We start from the raw sequence: 15,419 nt of genomic DNA, 5'->3' as shown, positions 1-15,419 counted from the left end.
CAACTAACAACAAATAATAATAATATAAACAATAAGGAGTGTCCTTAAATTTCCCTCCCTAGGGACTCACAATTACTTTTATAGTACTTTCATCATTGATAAGTAGGTCTCTGTCATAGAACCTAGCCCTTTTCTTCAAAACACATAACGATATTATATGCATATTTTAACTCTGTACCTGTAATAAGCATATAAAAATGTAGAATTTTTAACATAAATGTATAAAATACATAGTATAAAGTATGTTTATGTGTAAGTAGCGTATTTAAAATACAACCATATGCATGTTTGTATAAATGTGGGTTTTATGTTTGATTTTATTTCCCTCCATAGATTTTCTGTACCTAAGTGTCTGTCTCCAGTAAACAAATACCAAGTCTAACACAAAGCCTGGCACATAGTGATATCCATAAATATTCATTGAGAGAATGAATCAGTGGAAGTCAACAGCTTTTTCTAATCATTAATTATATCAGCTCTTAAGTCATCTTGAGCAAAAAAGTACAGAAAGAAGAAAACTAGGAGCCTTAAAAATTGCTTTTTTTTTCTCTTCTAAAACTTCATGGGTTTATGATCTGCCTTCTCAGGGAAAAAGCCCCCATTCCTCTCTGTTTGTTTTGGGCTTGAAACAGAAAGAATAAGGTGGAAAACTTCTGCTGTTCACTGCTATGGCTGCCCACTAATAGAGAAGCCCCAGCTCTCCCAGGAGAATACCTGTCAGTAAAACCTTGCTGTCCAGCCAGTGAGGTGGAAAAGTAAGTGGACACTTTGGCCCATTCTGCTGTAGCATTCTGCTTCTCCTAAACGGTCCAACCTAGATGTCTTCAGAACACACCTAGAGCATATTATATGAGTGTTTGTTCACTTATCACAAATCAAAACTACTTAGAAGAGAGGAAGAATGCGATACAATCACAAGAGTATACTGGGAACCAGACCATCTGGTTTCAGGTTCTGGCCTCAATCCTTTCTAAGTGGTAGACTGCAAACAAGTTGTGAACCTCTGCTTTTCTTCTCTCTCCACCTTCTTTCTTACACAGAGATCCTAAAATCATTGAATTCATAAGACCTCATCCTAGAAGTAAATAACAGGACACACAAAGCCTTTGGAATAATGTCCAACATCCTTAATAATTGTTCCTCAGTCATTTTTGTCATTTTTTATAATTACTTTTGTCTGTTGCCATCCCAAAATTAAGATAGGATTGCTGCTAATACATGATGATTAAATTTCCACCAAGACTAAGTAAGCGGGGGAAATGAAAAACTCACATAAGTAATAGCAAGAATTGAAAGACGGCATTAGAAAAGATGTAGGAGAACATGAAAAGGTGCAGCAGAAAGACAGGATTATCTGTTTGCTGTCTTTCACTCTTGCCCCAGTAGAAAATATGACTTCATATACCTGCCAAGAACCTAATGAACACTACTCTTACAGCATCTCCCACAGTCTAAGCAATTTGGAGAACAATTAATCACCATCTACTCCACAGTCAGCTTGGCATTGCTGAGGAGTCTGCACTGACTTAACTGGGTGGTTAGCAAACTTCCTTATTCAAAGGCTCTTTGACCCCCTTGCCTTCATCCCAAAGGGCACAATTACATTCTCCCCACACATCATTATAAATAGCACGATTAGTCCTTAAAGTAAGAGACCCTCTCACACTGTGTTCTTTCCTTTTTGATTCTTTATTAATACATGTGTGGTTCATTTAATATATATTTATTTAGGTTCTTCTATGGACACAGCACTGCACTAGATACCTGATATAAAAACAAACCTAAACCACAAACCAAGCAGCCATCAACAAATAGAGTCTGCTCCCATGAAGCTTCTGTCTAATTACAGCTCTCAACAGCAAATCGCCAGAAAGTATGCCAGAAATCAGTTGAAAGCATTAGATAAGATGATGAGGTTGGGAAGTTTGAAGGCTATCTTAGGGCAATATGCTGCCATTTAAGCATCATCTGAAGACAGAGTAGAAGCAGGCATTCAAGTTCCGGGAAAGATTCCCATGGCATGCAGAAAGAACAGCCGTACAGGTGTCGTGGTGTGGAGTGAGCATGCATGCATCTTTAGTGGGACATGGAAAGCCATGGGAGGCTCACCATGAGGAGGGCATGGAGGAGCAAGTGCTGATCAAAGAATGCAGCTTCTTGTGACATGAGTGTTCTTAATGTAGACCATGGCACTATTAGAAGTTATTTAAACAGGCTACTGTGGCTTAATACATATTATAAGAGACACTCCTGGCTGCTTTATGGAGACCACGGGGAAAGAAGATGTAAATAAAATATGAAGACAGCTACCAGAACAGTGCAAGCCAGAGAAGATGCTTATAGTTCAGACATGCTTAGGAGTGACTGAATTGGAAAGGGAAGAACCACGTAAAAGCCTGAGGTGTCTGTTTCATGTGTTCGATGACAGTCCCACTTGGAAAAAAAAAAAACAGTAGAAATAAGATTTCTGTCTTGATCAGGTCTTTTCATGATATGATTTTGGCATTCCAACAGAGATGCTAAGTAGCCATGGGATCACACTAGTGTGGAGTTCCTCTGTCAATGGCCTCTGCACTATGGCCCCTCGGTTGTTTAACTCCTTCTCTACAGGGTAAAACCAGTTAGTTCAAAATGACTCCAGGAGAAAAAAAAAAGACAAAATGTTACACATGCATTTATTTTTTTCTTAAAGTAGGCTACATAAATCTTAACCCATTTAAAGATATGCCTGCTCTGTGTTTCCTAATCAAACCTGACTCCACATCTCTGGTAGTTGGTAAATCCTAGCTCAAATGTATTTGGACCTCTCTGGCACCTACTTCCCCAACAACCTGATGCTTTCCTTTGTAGGCTTCCTTTGTCCTCCCCTATACCCTTCCATATCTCAGACTCTGAACAAGACTTGCAGATAAGGGACATTTCCCTACACCAGAGTTTGTCAAAGTAGCCCACTGAATCTTGTGTGAGCTACTGCCACCTTGAAATCTTACCACTGTTCTTGATCAGTTTCAAAAACTCCTCAACCCCCAAAAAGCCCAAGGGGGAGGAGAGATCTTCCCTCAGATATCTTTCTGGAAAAGATTAGAAGTGAGAATCAATGTGTTACTTCAGGAACCTAGAGAATCAGGTGTCTTGTAAAATATGGGACTTAGAGAGGAAACATACGCATATAACCACTGGGTCAGTGCCTGCCTACTTTCAGTCATTCTGGCCATGCACTGGTGTCCTTTAGGACATACTCTGCCTCCTCCATGACATAGCCACATACACTCTTTTCTTCTCCACCCTTGTAATTTTCTTGTGGTTTCATCACATTACCGTAAGCATCTGACTATTGTCTTCACCCAAAATTGTCCTTGAAAGCACAATATGTGTTCATCTCTAAATTTCAAAGATCTAGCACATCTGGTATAGAGTCCTAAGTGAATCTATTTCTAAATGATTGAATGAACAAGTGAGTGAATAGATAAACGATATGGCCAAAGTAAAATATGAAAAGTTAGTGATGGTGCTTTGTTGATAGACTACAGGTGACTCGGGCAGGATAGGACATCTTTAGCTTTCATGGTGACAGTAGTATTCTCTAATCTTATTGTTAGTGTCAATCTAGATCTCACTCTTACCTGAAATATAAACATTTAGAACTTGGGGTGTACGCATATTGTATGGCAGAAACTATCTAGAGAAATGATGGAGTTATATATAAATAGTTCAGTTAATTACAAAAACAGCTAGTTCTGCAAAAGCTAGCCGTCATCACAACACCAATGGCTAGGTTATAATTCATCTTCTAACTTTATATTAACTTCACTTACCTTCTTTAGAAAGAAATTTGTGATAAAGAAACAGTGACATCGTAGCTCCTGTTGTGTGCAATCTCAATCTGAGTCACTTCTAAGGGGACTTTTCTGGTCTTAATTACCATTCATTTTCTGATATCAGTGCTGCTGTCATTGGGCTTTCAATCAAGGAAGCAAAGCTAGTCCCAGAATGTTATGAGTTAGATTATTTTTCCTTATATTTTCTAAAACACTTCTTCTTAATACACAACTTGGCATTTGTCTTAGGGTAACTATTGCTATGACTGAACACCATGACCAAAAGTAACTTATGAAGGAACAGGTTAATTTCACTCACAGTTCCATCATCAAAAGCAGTGAGGGCAGGAACTCAAGCAGGGCAGGAGCTTGGAGGCAGGAGCTGATGCAGAGGCCATTGGAGAGGGGCTGCTTACTAGCTTGATGCCCATGGCTTGCTCAGCCTGCTTTTATATAGAACAAAGACTATGGGCCCAGGGATGGCACCACCCACAATGGGCTGGGCCCTCTGCCATCAATCACTAATTAAGAAAATGCCCTACAGGCTTGCCTACAGCTGGATCTTATATAGACATTTTCTCAATTGATGATCCCTCCTCTCAGATGACATAGTACTTCATAGTAAAAATAAGTAAGGAAGCTCGTGTTGTGGCACATACCTTTAATTCTAGAATTTGGGAGGCAGAGGCTAAAGGATCTCTGTGTTTTCAAGGTCAGTCTGGTCTACATAGTGAGTTCCAGAACAGCCAGAGCTACATATCGAGATGCTGTGTCAAACAACAGCAACAATAATAATAAAGTAAATGAGATACAGGTTCATTATGGCTAAAAAACTAATACAAAATTATTTGCAAGGTCTCCGGACACATGGGAGCACAATACTTCCTATTTCCTTAGCTGTGCCAAAAGTTTGAACATAAGACATGTTACATATTTAATGAAAACCTTTCAGTACAAAAGGAAAAATCAGCAAGTTTTGGACATTGTGAGAAGCAGCTGAATACTAAATTTTAAAATCTCACTAAGTGCATCTTAGAATTGATCTTCTAATCCATTGTGTCACAACTAATAACTGAAGCAACTTCATCTCCAGGACAAAGAGGATCAGTTATCAAACATTAGAATTCTGTTTTAAGTATCACATGTATCCATAATTGTAGATAAATATGCATTAACTTACACATATATCACATCTTTGGATTTATTGATACGTTTGTGAGAATACTGATTGTGATTGGTTCTTCGTTTAAGATATAAAACAATTCAATTTAATTCTTTTTAGAATTTCTTACATGACTACTGTATTTATGCCATTTCTACGTTACCCTTTAAGTCCCCCAATTCCTCCAACTTCCCCCTAACTCTCTCTCAAATTCATGACTTCTTCAATTATATGAGGTGTGTGTGTGTGTGTGTGTGTGTGTGTGTGTGTGTAAATACAATATGCTGAATCCACTTAGTGTTGCTCATATATGTATGTGTTTAAGGCTGCACACTTGGGACTGGATAACCTCTCAGGGGGTCCATCCCTGGAGTGGAAAACTGATTATTTCCCAGAAGCCACCTGGAGCTCTTCATCCATGAGTGAGAACTATGAGATTTTTTTTCCCACCTACTTTGGGAAGTCAGCTGATATTTTCATTGTTCAGGTCTTGCTTAGGTGGCCATATTGTTAAGATTTTAGGGGTACAACTCCCTGTCACAATATATAGAAAAATCAATTTCGCAATAGAAGCCCTGGTTCTCTGACTCTTACATTTTCTTGCTCCCTCTTCTGCTATGCTAGTTGAGACTTAGGTGAAAGGCTTCTGTTATAGATGAATGAATTGAAGATGTGTACTCCAAGGTCAGTTCTCTTCATATTGACCAGTTGTAGATTTATGTAATGATCTGTAAAGGTCTGTGACATCCACAGCCATGGGTAGTTTGACTAGGTTTATAGCACCAGGCATGAATTCACTTCTACGGAGCTGGTCTTATATCCAATTAAATGGCTGTTGGTGGTCACCATGATACAAGCACTACTATTGCAACATTGGAGGTATCGTGTCATGCTGTTCATGTTGTGGCTCATGGGCTTTACAGTTAGGTATGAGTAGTGATTTTTTTTTCCTGGGAAGCTTGTATAGCACCTTCAGATACTAGGAGAACTAGTCTTCAGGAAGGAGGCTTCCAGGTCAGTTCCAGCTTGATTCCTCCAAGTCATGTGTCTTTAGCACTAGTTTCTTACCTTCAATTTATAGAAGACAAGCAAGGGCAATAGAAATTGCCTGCATTATTTACAGAGTCTTTTTGATTCCTTTGACCAAGAACTAGAGGAGAGGTTTCCTATGGCACTGAGATTTGTGTTAAATAGTCTATGCCACTTGTGAGGGGGTATTGTTACCCCAAGCAGTATAGCAATATATATATATATGAGAGAGAGAGACTAATATTAGTGTGTGTGTGTGTGTGTGTGTGTGTGTTAATTTTTAAATAAGCACAAAATAATGTTTCCTTGTGGTCTTTTCAATTGCCATTGATGTTTTTTTTTTTTGCCTCTCTTTCTCTGTATTGCTCCCCCTGTCTCTTCTCCAGTTAAATTGGAAGCCTAATTATCAAACTCCCCCCATACAAATTATTGCCTTTGCTATCACTAAGTGTTTTTATAATGATTTGCCACTTATAGAATAGTTTTATGGTTATTTCTCAATGATCTTAATTTACTTTTAGAAACCTAAAAGTTAAGATAATAAATGCATACTTAAATACACATCATATGTATTCATATTCTAGCTGTTCTTTCCTAATAGTAAAATTAGACTCAGAAGTGCAAAAAAAATTTAAATTAAAATGTAATAAACTTCCCAAATTGCCCCAAGGGTGCAGTTCTTTCCCAGCAGATGAAGATGATGCTTTGTGTGTCATGGAACATCAGTAACTTTTCTGAACACATACAAAAGGCAGGTCAAAAACTCTGTATTTTCATCACTTTACAAGTTAAAACAAAACAGAATAATGGTCTTTTATAGTAGATGAATTAGTCTTGCATGGTGAAGCATACCTTTAATCCTATCACTGAGGAGACTTGTAAGACCAAGGCCAACTTAGGTTACATACAGATGCTCACATTCAGAAACAAGGGAAATCGGTGATATGTTCTAAAACATTTCCCCATAATTACCAGACACTGTCCTTCTCTACCTTCCTCTTCTCCTCCAAGGCCACTCACCTACCCCTGTGTCTGAGAAGCAAGGACTCTGAACACCATCTACTTTAAAATACTTGGCAATCCCAGACCTTATGTAGTGCCCATGGCTGGGAAAGCACTTTACAGCATCAGGAACCCGGGTATGTAACATTTCTGTAACTACTGTAAAGAAGATTATTGCTATAAGAATATTAATGTTCCCCACTGAGCTGCTGGAATTGTCCAAGACCACACTGGTGATAAGCCAAATATATTTCTAAGCATATTGCACACTACTGATTTTTCAAATAACTATTAATAGGTATGAGGTCGTCTCTATTTTATACATAAAGAAGCTGACACTCACAGTGATTTGAAAGTGTGCCATAGTAATACAATTTGCAAAAAGAGAAGCTGAATAAAAGCCCTGGAAACTAATCAAAACACAAAAATGTGTGTGCTTATTGGAAGGAATAAGAGGGACACAACCCCAGCATCTGCACCACATCCCAACTGTCACCCTAGCTATCATGGATCCACGTAAACTAGACAGTAGGATGTCACAAAAGGTTATGGAGAAAAGCAGAGGCTGCAGAGAAAGCTCAGAGATTAAGAACATTTGTTGACTTTGCAAAGGACTCTTGTTCTATTCCCAATACCCACATACATAGTAGCTAACAACTATCTAACTCCAGTTCCAGACAATATGATGTTCTCTTCTGGCCTCTGAAGGTACTGTGCATACTTCATGCACAGATATACATGCAGGACAAACAACCATACATATAAAATAAAAATAAATCTTTAAAAAAGGAAAAGAAGAGTCATCCATTATCTTATGTATTGGAGACTTAATGAAACATTTTGTCTTGACAAATGTTTCTGAGGCTTTAATAGGCTGTCATGCCTCATAAGTCTCCTTCTCTGAGCATAGAAGCATGCTGTGCATCTAGCAGTCCAGGAAATGCTTTAAAATGACTTACCTGAATATTCTTAAGGAATCCACCTGTCTATGCCAATGCTCCCTGGACCGTTTACAGGGATATTACTGTCACTCTTCTCAAGAGAATTTTTTTCCAAATTTTTGACATGTCAAATATTTAGTAAATTTATGATATTTAGCATATAAACTATGGAAATATAGATACATATCAACCTATGCATACACATGTTTATATATAGACATATTGGAGAATGTATGCAGATATATGCATGCATTTATAGTATGGTTTACATATTCAAAGCAGTTCCCTAAAATGGTCACCTTGGAGAGCCATGTATTTCCCAAAAAAAATTTCAAAAACACAATTTTGGAGTTGATTTAGAGGAACATTTTAAGTGTTCTCACAATTATCTCATCTTTCCAGGGAGGATTTTTTTTTCTGGAAAGAAACAAGACTATTTAAAGCAAGTGGGATTTGAAACTATCAAATAATGACATTAATTTTCTTATGAAATTTTAAATTGGTTCTGAGAGCAATTACAGAAGTGAGTGTGTGCTACAATATGTTGACTAATAGGCCCATGGGCACATGCCTGTGTTAGGGCAGTACTTGCAATTTCTAATTTTCAGATTAAAGTAATTCATGATCATTTCAATGTGTGTGGGGGAGTGTTATCATGCATTCAGTCAAGTAATTCAAATACATGGAGTCCTTATGTAAAAGACAATGGAAAATAGTGGCAAATATAAATGTGGATGTTACATCTTTTTTTTTCAGGGCAAACTAAAAAGCAACTTTAAACATTGCATAAAACCAATTAGAGAGAAGCTAGTTACTGCTGTAGGGAGAAGAAGGGCAACACCATCTGTTTACATTCTGCTTAATCTTCTGAATAGTTCTTTAGTTTTGTCCTCAGAATTCGGGCTTCTCAAACACAGTAAAAAAAAAAAAAAAAAGAAGTTTGTGTTTGAACTCAGATGAACTTTATACATGAAAGTTACCTAATATGGCCAAGTCTTGTTCCTCGTCTATAAAATTACAGAATGAAGAAGAGTAAACATAGCAGTGAAAATGCTGTACTTGTCCCAATGCCTGGTAATTTCCAATAATGACAATCACTGCAAAACTAAATTTTAAAGTCATGGTTTTTATTTTTATGAGAACACTGCCTTTTCTTGATCTCAAACTATCATTGTTTACAACTATTTGTAACCTTCCACCCTCCTGTTAACAAGTATTTGTTAAATATATCTTACACACAGATCTATGTCAGAGATTCGAGGTAAATCGTATTTTCAGAGAGGTTATACTTAACTCCAGAGGTTAAGGTTATACTGCATCATAATACAAGATAGATCCCTATCCAAGGAAAACATACACAGGGCGTGTTAGCACCTTATAGAGAAACAAGCTCATTCTGAAAGACAGGAAATGATTCATGCTTCAGGAGATGAAAGGCAGAATGGAAGGTTATCATACGTAGAAAAGTTAAGGACATCTTAAAGCAAAGAAGAGAGACCCAAACATGTGAAGTATTTCAGGGAAATACAGTTGTTTCAGTTGACATAGTGTTTTTAGGAAGTCTCAAAATGTAGACACTACAGGCACCACCCTGAGTTCTGGGATGCTAAGAAAGCAACGGATTTTACTTAGTAGGCAGTCATAAACCAATGAAAACTTCTGAATGTAGGGGACCATAGTGGATGCTCAATTTCAGGAAGTCTAAGCTGGAAGTGACCCATACTGAATGTTGAAGAGAGAAAAGTTTAGAAGTAAAAAAGACCAGCAGAAGTCAGTAAAGTGATAGACATGTTTAGACCTGTGTTGACTACAGTACAAAGGACAGTATACCACCCTCACTGTGCCAGGAATGATCAACATTTTGCCTAAAGTTGCTAATTGGCTTATTCCCTCATTATTTTTATTGGAATATTTAAAGCAAAGGTCATCTTGTTATTTAAAAACAATTATGTGTTTACCTCTGATAAAGACCACTTTTGATAAATTATATACCCCTTTCTTATACCATAGGTCTCTAATGTTCTCTTTTACACATTTGTATACATATTTCTCCATTTATATGAAATATGACCCTCTATAATTTGTTCAAGTCCAGATCCAAACAAGATCCACACTTGACTTTTGGCTATCATGTATACAACATACTATGGTCATTTTATTTGGTGATTATTAGCATGCTTCCCTCCATTTGTTTTTCTACATTTTTATGTTGGGTGATATTATTTCATGTTTTATAACTGTTGCACTGTTTTTTACTCCTAAGGTAAAACTGTGACTCATCTAACCTTCATCCAGCTGTGTCATAATTGCCATGTACAGGACATCATACTGGATGCTAAATGTAAATAATCACAGCTATCTGTAAATCAGGTCCCCACCTCCGGGACTGCAGAATCTGGAGGAAAAATAAAGATTAAAATACACAGAGGTAAGGATAAATGATGGTCATATAAATTAGTTAAGAGATAAATGTTACAGTGTTTTAGGTGGAGGGGTAAACTAAGAGATGAACTGAGCTTTAGGAGGGATTTAGCAGATCAGATGGACAGGTCAAGGTATAGCAGATCAGATGGACAGGTCAAGGTAATTAGTAGTTTAAGAGGAAGTTGGGTTGGGAGGAAATCAAAAGAAAAAGTTCACTGCGTAATTTCAAATTGTAGGCAGAAGAACAAGTTCATTCTCCAAGTGAAAAAATATAGGGTATAGAGACAAAATATCACATGGAGAAAATGAGAGACATTCTCAAGGGAAACTGAATAAAATATGCCAGTCAGTATAGACCATATGTAAAAGATTTGCCTAAAAACATATGTAAGGTCTGGCTTGGGAATATATTAAATGGCAAGCAAAATAATTTGAATGTGGTCTTCCAGGACAAGAGACTACAAGACCCATTCATTTTTCCATATATGGGAAACAATTGGATATTATGTAAAATTTTATGTTTCATTAATAGGCAAAATGCATCATTTCACAAGGGACTTCAAAGTGGTTTATACATTCCAATAGCAATAATTTTTAAATATTTATGACAAATTTGCAAGAAAACTTAATGTTTTATTTTGCCCAACAGCTAGATTCTCCATTTTTAGAAAATCCAAACAAATTGGAGCTGATTTAATCAACTACAGCTGAGCACAGAAGCCTTTGCAAGCAAGAATTAGCTGTAGCTTGGTATACAATAAAATCTTGACAAATTTATCATGAGGAAAAACTAGTAAACACAGATCTGCCAAAATCAACTTTTCATCTATTATTAAAGTGTGTGTTTTCTTTCCATTGATGGCAAATATAAATGACTCATAGTATTTTTTTCTTTACCAGAACAATACTGATTTTCATTATTGAAATATTCAAATGGCAACTGAGTTATCAAATTCATCAAAGAAATTATATGTTGAATATGACACAGATTTATTGGTAAGTAATTTCTTCCTGCATGTTTATTCTTTGTAAAATTATGAATGAGATAGTCTATATAATTTTACATTTTAAAAATATTTTAGAGTACCTATATGTCAGGATTTTATGCCAGGCTTTGAAGATAATAAAATCACATAAGAAATCATAGTATTCTAGTGTTATACATTCAAGAATAGATAATCATACACTATACACAAAACATGAACTATGCACACCACAGCACATTCATGCACACACACAGACACACCACAGTAATAAATACATGCACACATACATGCATGCACATACTACATACATCACCACCACCAAGTAAAAGGATTAAAATAAAGAAATCATTTGCTTTAGGTTAGGGTTCCTCATTAACAAAACTATTGACATTTGGGATAAAATATTTCCTAGGACTGAAGAACTATCACTTCTTCAATTGTGACAACCAAAACTGTTTCCTGTTTGCAGATACTGCCAGAAGTCCAGTGAGAATGGAAGATAAAATTCCTTGCAGCTTGAACTACTGGATTAGGAGATTTCTAAATGCAATTTGCTAATGAAGACAACACACTGCTGAGGAAAATTCATAATGTTTGTTGGCTGATGCAACTAACTTGAAATAAAGCATTTTCGGAGTACAAAATAATGAAAAGGTGATTAAGCTCAAGTTTGAAAAAGACATAATTAAGTACAAGTTGTGTTTAGGGGCCATGGAGCTTTCAGTGTTTGGGGTATAATTAATAAAAATGTATAAAGGAATAATAGAAACTCCAGCACTATAAAAAGCAATCAAATTGTTGAGATCTTTAAATAAAAAGGCTTTTTCATTTTGTAGAAATACTATTTGAATATACAAATGAACTTAATAAAACATGATTTTGGAAATGTGTATGTGGTATTAATCTATATAAGAAACTGCTTGGTGTGATTCAATGAAGGATCTATCTGGAATAAATTGGAGATCCTGGGGACAGGTGTCCGAGTGGGTGATGAGAGGAAAGAGCATGTATTCAACTCTGAACCTTGTGTCTGTGTCTGACTTGTGAGTTGTTGGGATTTCTCATAGAGTCAACACACCACAGTAGGGCTGGTCAACAGATTTTCTCAGGCACTCAGGGACTCTGTGTGGAAAGTTGCAGCTGATGTTGCGGACTATTGAGGCTAAAGATGTATGATTCCAAATAACAGCTCTACCATGACACAGAAAGAATGTATCTGGGCTTTTGAATAGTCTCATTAAACAAAAAAAATTAAGTTTTAAAGCCTTGGACAGAACAAGTGTTCAGTATTTTCCTGTTTAGTGGAAATTTTTTGTGTATGTGTTTGTGTCTCTGTTTGTCTGTGTGTCCGTGGGTATAGCTGTGTCTGTGTTGTGCTCCTGCGTGACTGTAAGTGTGCAAGAGCACACGTGGATTCAAAGGTGAGAGGTGGGTGCCAGGTGTCTTCCTCAGTGAATTTCCACCTTAGTTTGTTGATGCCGAGTCCATCTCACTGAACCCAGAGCTCACCAATTAAGCTAGGCTGGTGGCCAGCAAGCCTCAAGGATGCCCCATCCCACCTCCCAGAAGGAGGTTACAAGTGTGCACCATGATGTCCGGCCCTTTGAATGGATGTTGGGGATCCGAACTCAGGTCCTCATGCTTCCATAGCAAGCACTTTACCTCCTGAGCCATCTCCCCAGCCCCAATGAAGACTTCTAAAATGAGTATTAGTACACGTCAAGGTTCTCACCATGCAAGGAGGCATTGCTGAGGCTCCATATTTCTCCAATAGTTTTGAGAGCATCAGTTTAAGGTTATCATCATTTTCTCATTTTCGATGTGAATTATTAGGCCAAGACATGATTCAGTACCATTTATGTACCCTACAACTAAGCTGTGAAGACCCCTTGGAATCCCTGCTTGAACAACTAAACCATACAGTTAAACTAATTTGCCCTTGGTTAGTAACTCTACTATTCTCTTTCTTTGAGCAGAGGTATATTCTGTATAGATATACAATTTCTTCTGTACACATGATATGGCATTAACATAGGAAAATAAAATCAAGCAGTGGTTCAGGCACTTGAAACACACACACACATACACACACACACACACACACACACACACACACACACACACACACACACACCGTCCATTCTGCCCAAGACACCAAGGCAAGAGCCTTTGTTGTATTTACCTGTGAACTAGTATATACTGATGTTGGAATTCTGAAAACTTATGTTTTTGAGATTATAAATGTATTTTATTTGGTAGTCACAAAAATAAAGTGTACTTGTTAAAATATAAAGACACGGTGAAGTCAGAAAAGATCATCTAGACAGTAGAACTGAAAATACAGGAGTTTGGTGAAAAAAAAATTTCACTTGAGGCACATGTGGTTTTGATTGCTACATAATAAACTTGTTTCGTAAATGGGAAAAGTACATATTATGGTCATAAAATCAGGAGATTTCTCTTTCTGGCAGCTAGATATACAATAGAGTTGTGTGAGAGAAGTTAAATGGGTGTTGCAATAATCTAAATGTTTATTTATTAAAAGCAATATTTAAGATTCTACAGCATTAATAGCAATTTATTAGATACAAATGAATGTTTGTTTACATGAACTAGGGCAGTGGCTACAGAAATGGAAATGATGCTGTTGAATATTAATAAGGTGATTAAACCAGTTCAGGATGCACATTTACTTGAGGCTGTTAGGCCTACACTACCTCACTTTACAGATTTGAAGATGATCCACATTATTGGGAAATTTTCCCAAAATTAATGACAATAAGAACCACGAGGGGGATTCAGCTAACAGTAGCAGACCCACCACACACCAGTCTGTGTCTAAATGGCACATGCTTCTGACAGAAAGACACCCGGCTGAGGGAGGAGGGCTGGGCAGGAGGAAGCCATGCAAGCCACTCAAAGCTTTATCAAAGGCTCCATGTCTTCAGTCTCGGAAACCAAATCCATCCCAGTACCCCTGCAAAGCATCAGAGAGTATGAGTGTGCTCAAAAGAAATAAGTGGACCAAATGGGCTCTATTATTGGTCATGTCTGCTTTTGTGGCTTTAGGTAGAAGGTGATTTCCAGGGGTCTCAAAAGCTATCCCCAGTTTTTCTTAATTTGATCTGTAACATTGTGGAAGGGAACTATCAGGCCGTCACAGTGGCTGTCAGTGAAGAAGGGAGCTTATTTGAAAATCATTTTAAATCCTTCTATGTGACTTTATACCTCTACTGATTTTTTTTCCTAAAAATGATGCAACACTCAGATTGTCAGAAACCCCCCCCCCTTTTTTTTTTTGGTCCAAATTTTATTTATTTTGGCTTAATGTCTGGATCACAGTAAGATGTGAGAAGTGGTTGAGAATGACACGATTCTGGGATGGTTCTAGTTTGTTGCTAGAAGTGGCACAGCCTGGAAGCCCTAAGGAAGTAGCGTTTATTATAACAGTCCTTAGAATGCATCTTATACAACTCGTATTATTATGTTAACTTTGTTATTGATATTTTTATGTAAAATAATTTTCTTTTGTGTGACTCTTTGGCAGGACTTTGGAAACTTTAGTATAATCAGGGTTTATGTTGCTCTTATTGCTGTGGTTTTTTTTGTTTGTTTTTGTTTTTTCGAGAAAGGGTTTCTCTGTATAGTTTTGGTGCCTGTCCTGGATCTTGCTCTGTAGACCAGGCTGGCCTTGAACTCTCAGAGATCTGCCTGGCTCTGCCTTCCGAGTGCTGGGATTAAAGGCGTGTGCCACCACCACCCGACCATGTTGTTCTTATTGTAAACATGAGTAAAGGAAGGTATCTGAATCTCATGTAAATGTATGATTTTAGTTTGCTTTGCACTGAGGCAGAAAAATTCTACATTGAAACTTGCAATAAGGCATCAGCACTTTCCATTTATATTTCCCAATTTTGTTTATTAAAACTACATTATGTGTTGCTGGGCGGTGGTGGCGCACGCCTTTAATCCCAGCACTCAGGAGGCAGAGCCAGGTGGATCTCTGTGAGTTCGAGGCCAGCCTGGACTACCAAGTGAGTCCCAGGAAAGGCGCAAA

At 37.3% G+C, this 15,419-nt stretch overlaps 1 long non-coding RNA gene across 1 annotated transcript; it reads left to right on the top strand.

Annotated features, from left to right (window-relative positions):
- The first annotated feature begins 241 nt into the window (after positions 1 to 241).
- Positions 242 to 14,640, top strand: LOC119086794. The gene is made up of 4 exons (XR_005090150.1): positions 242 to 755; positions 10,216 to 10,380; positions 11,277 to 11,372; positions 11,832 to 14,640. It is a non-coding gene; the product is annotated as an uncharacterized LOC119086794 (long non-coding RNA).
- Positions 14,641 to 15,419: the final 779 nt, after the last annotated feature.

The sequence above is a fragment of the Peromyscus leucopus genome, chromosome 16_21 (assembly GCF_004664715.2).
Source record: "Peromyscus leucopus breed LL Stock chromosome 16_21, UCI_PerLeu_2.1, whole genome shotgun sequence".
In the NCBI taxonomy this organism is placed as follows: Eukaryota; Metazoa; Chordata; class Mammalia; order Rodentia; family Cricetidae; genus Peromyscus; species Peromyscus leucopus.
This window is presented reverse-complemented; position numbering and strand designations above follow the sequence as displayed.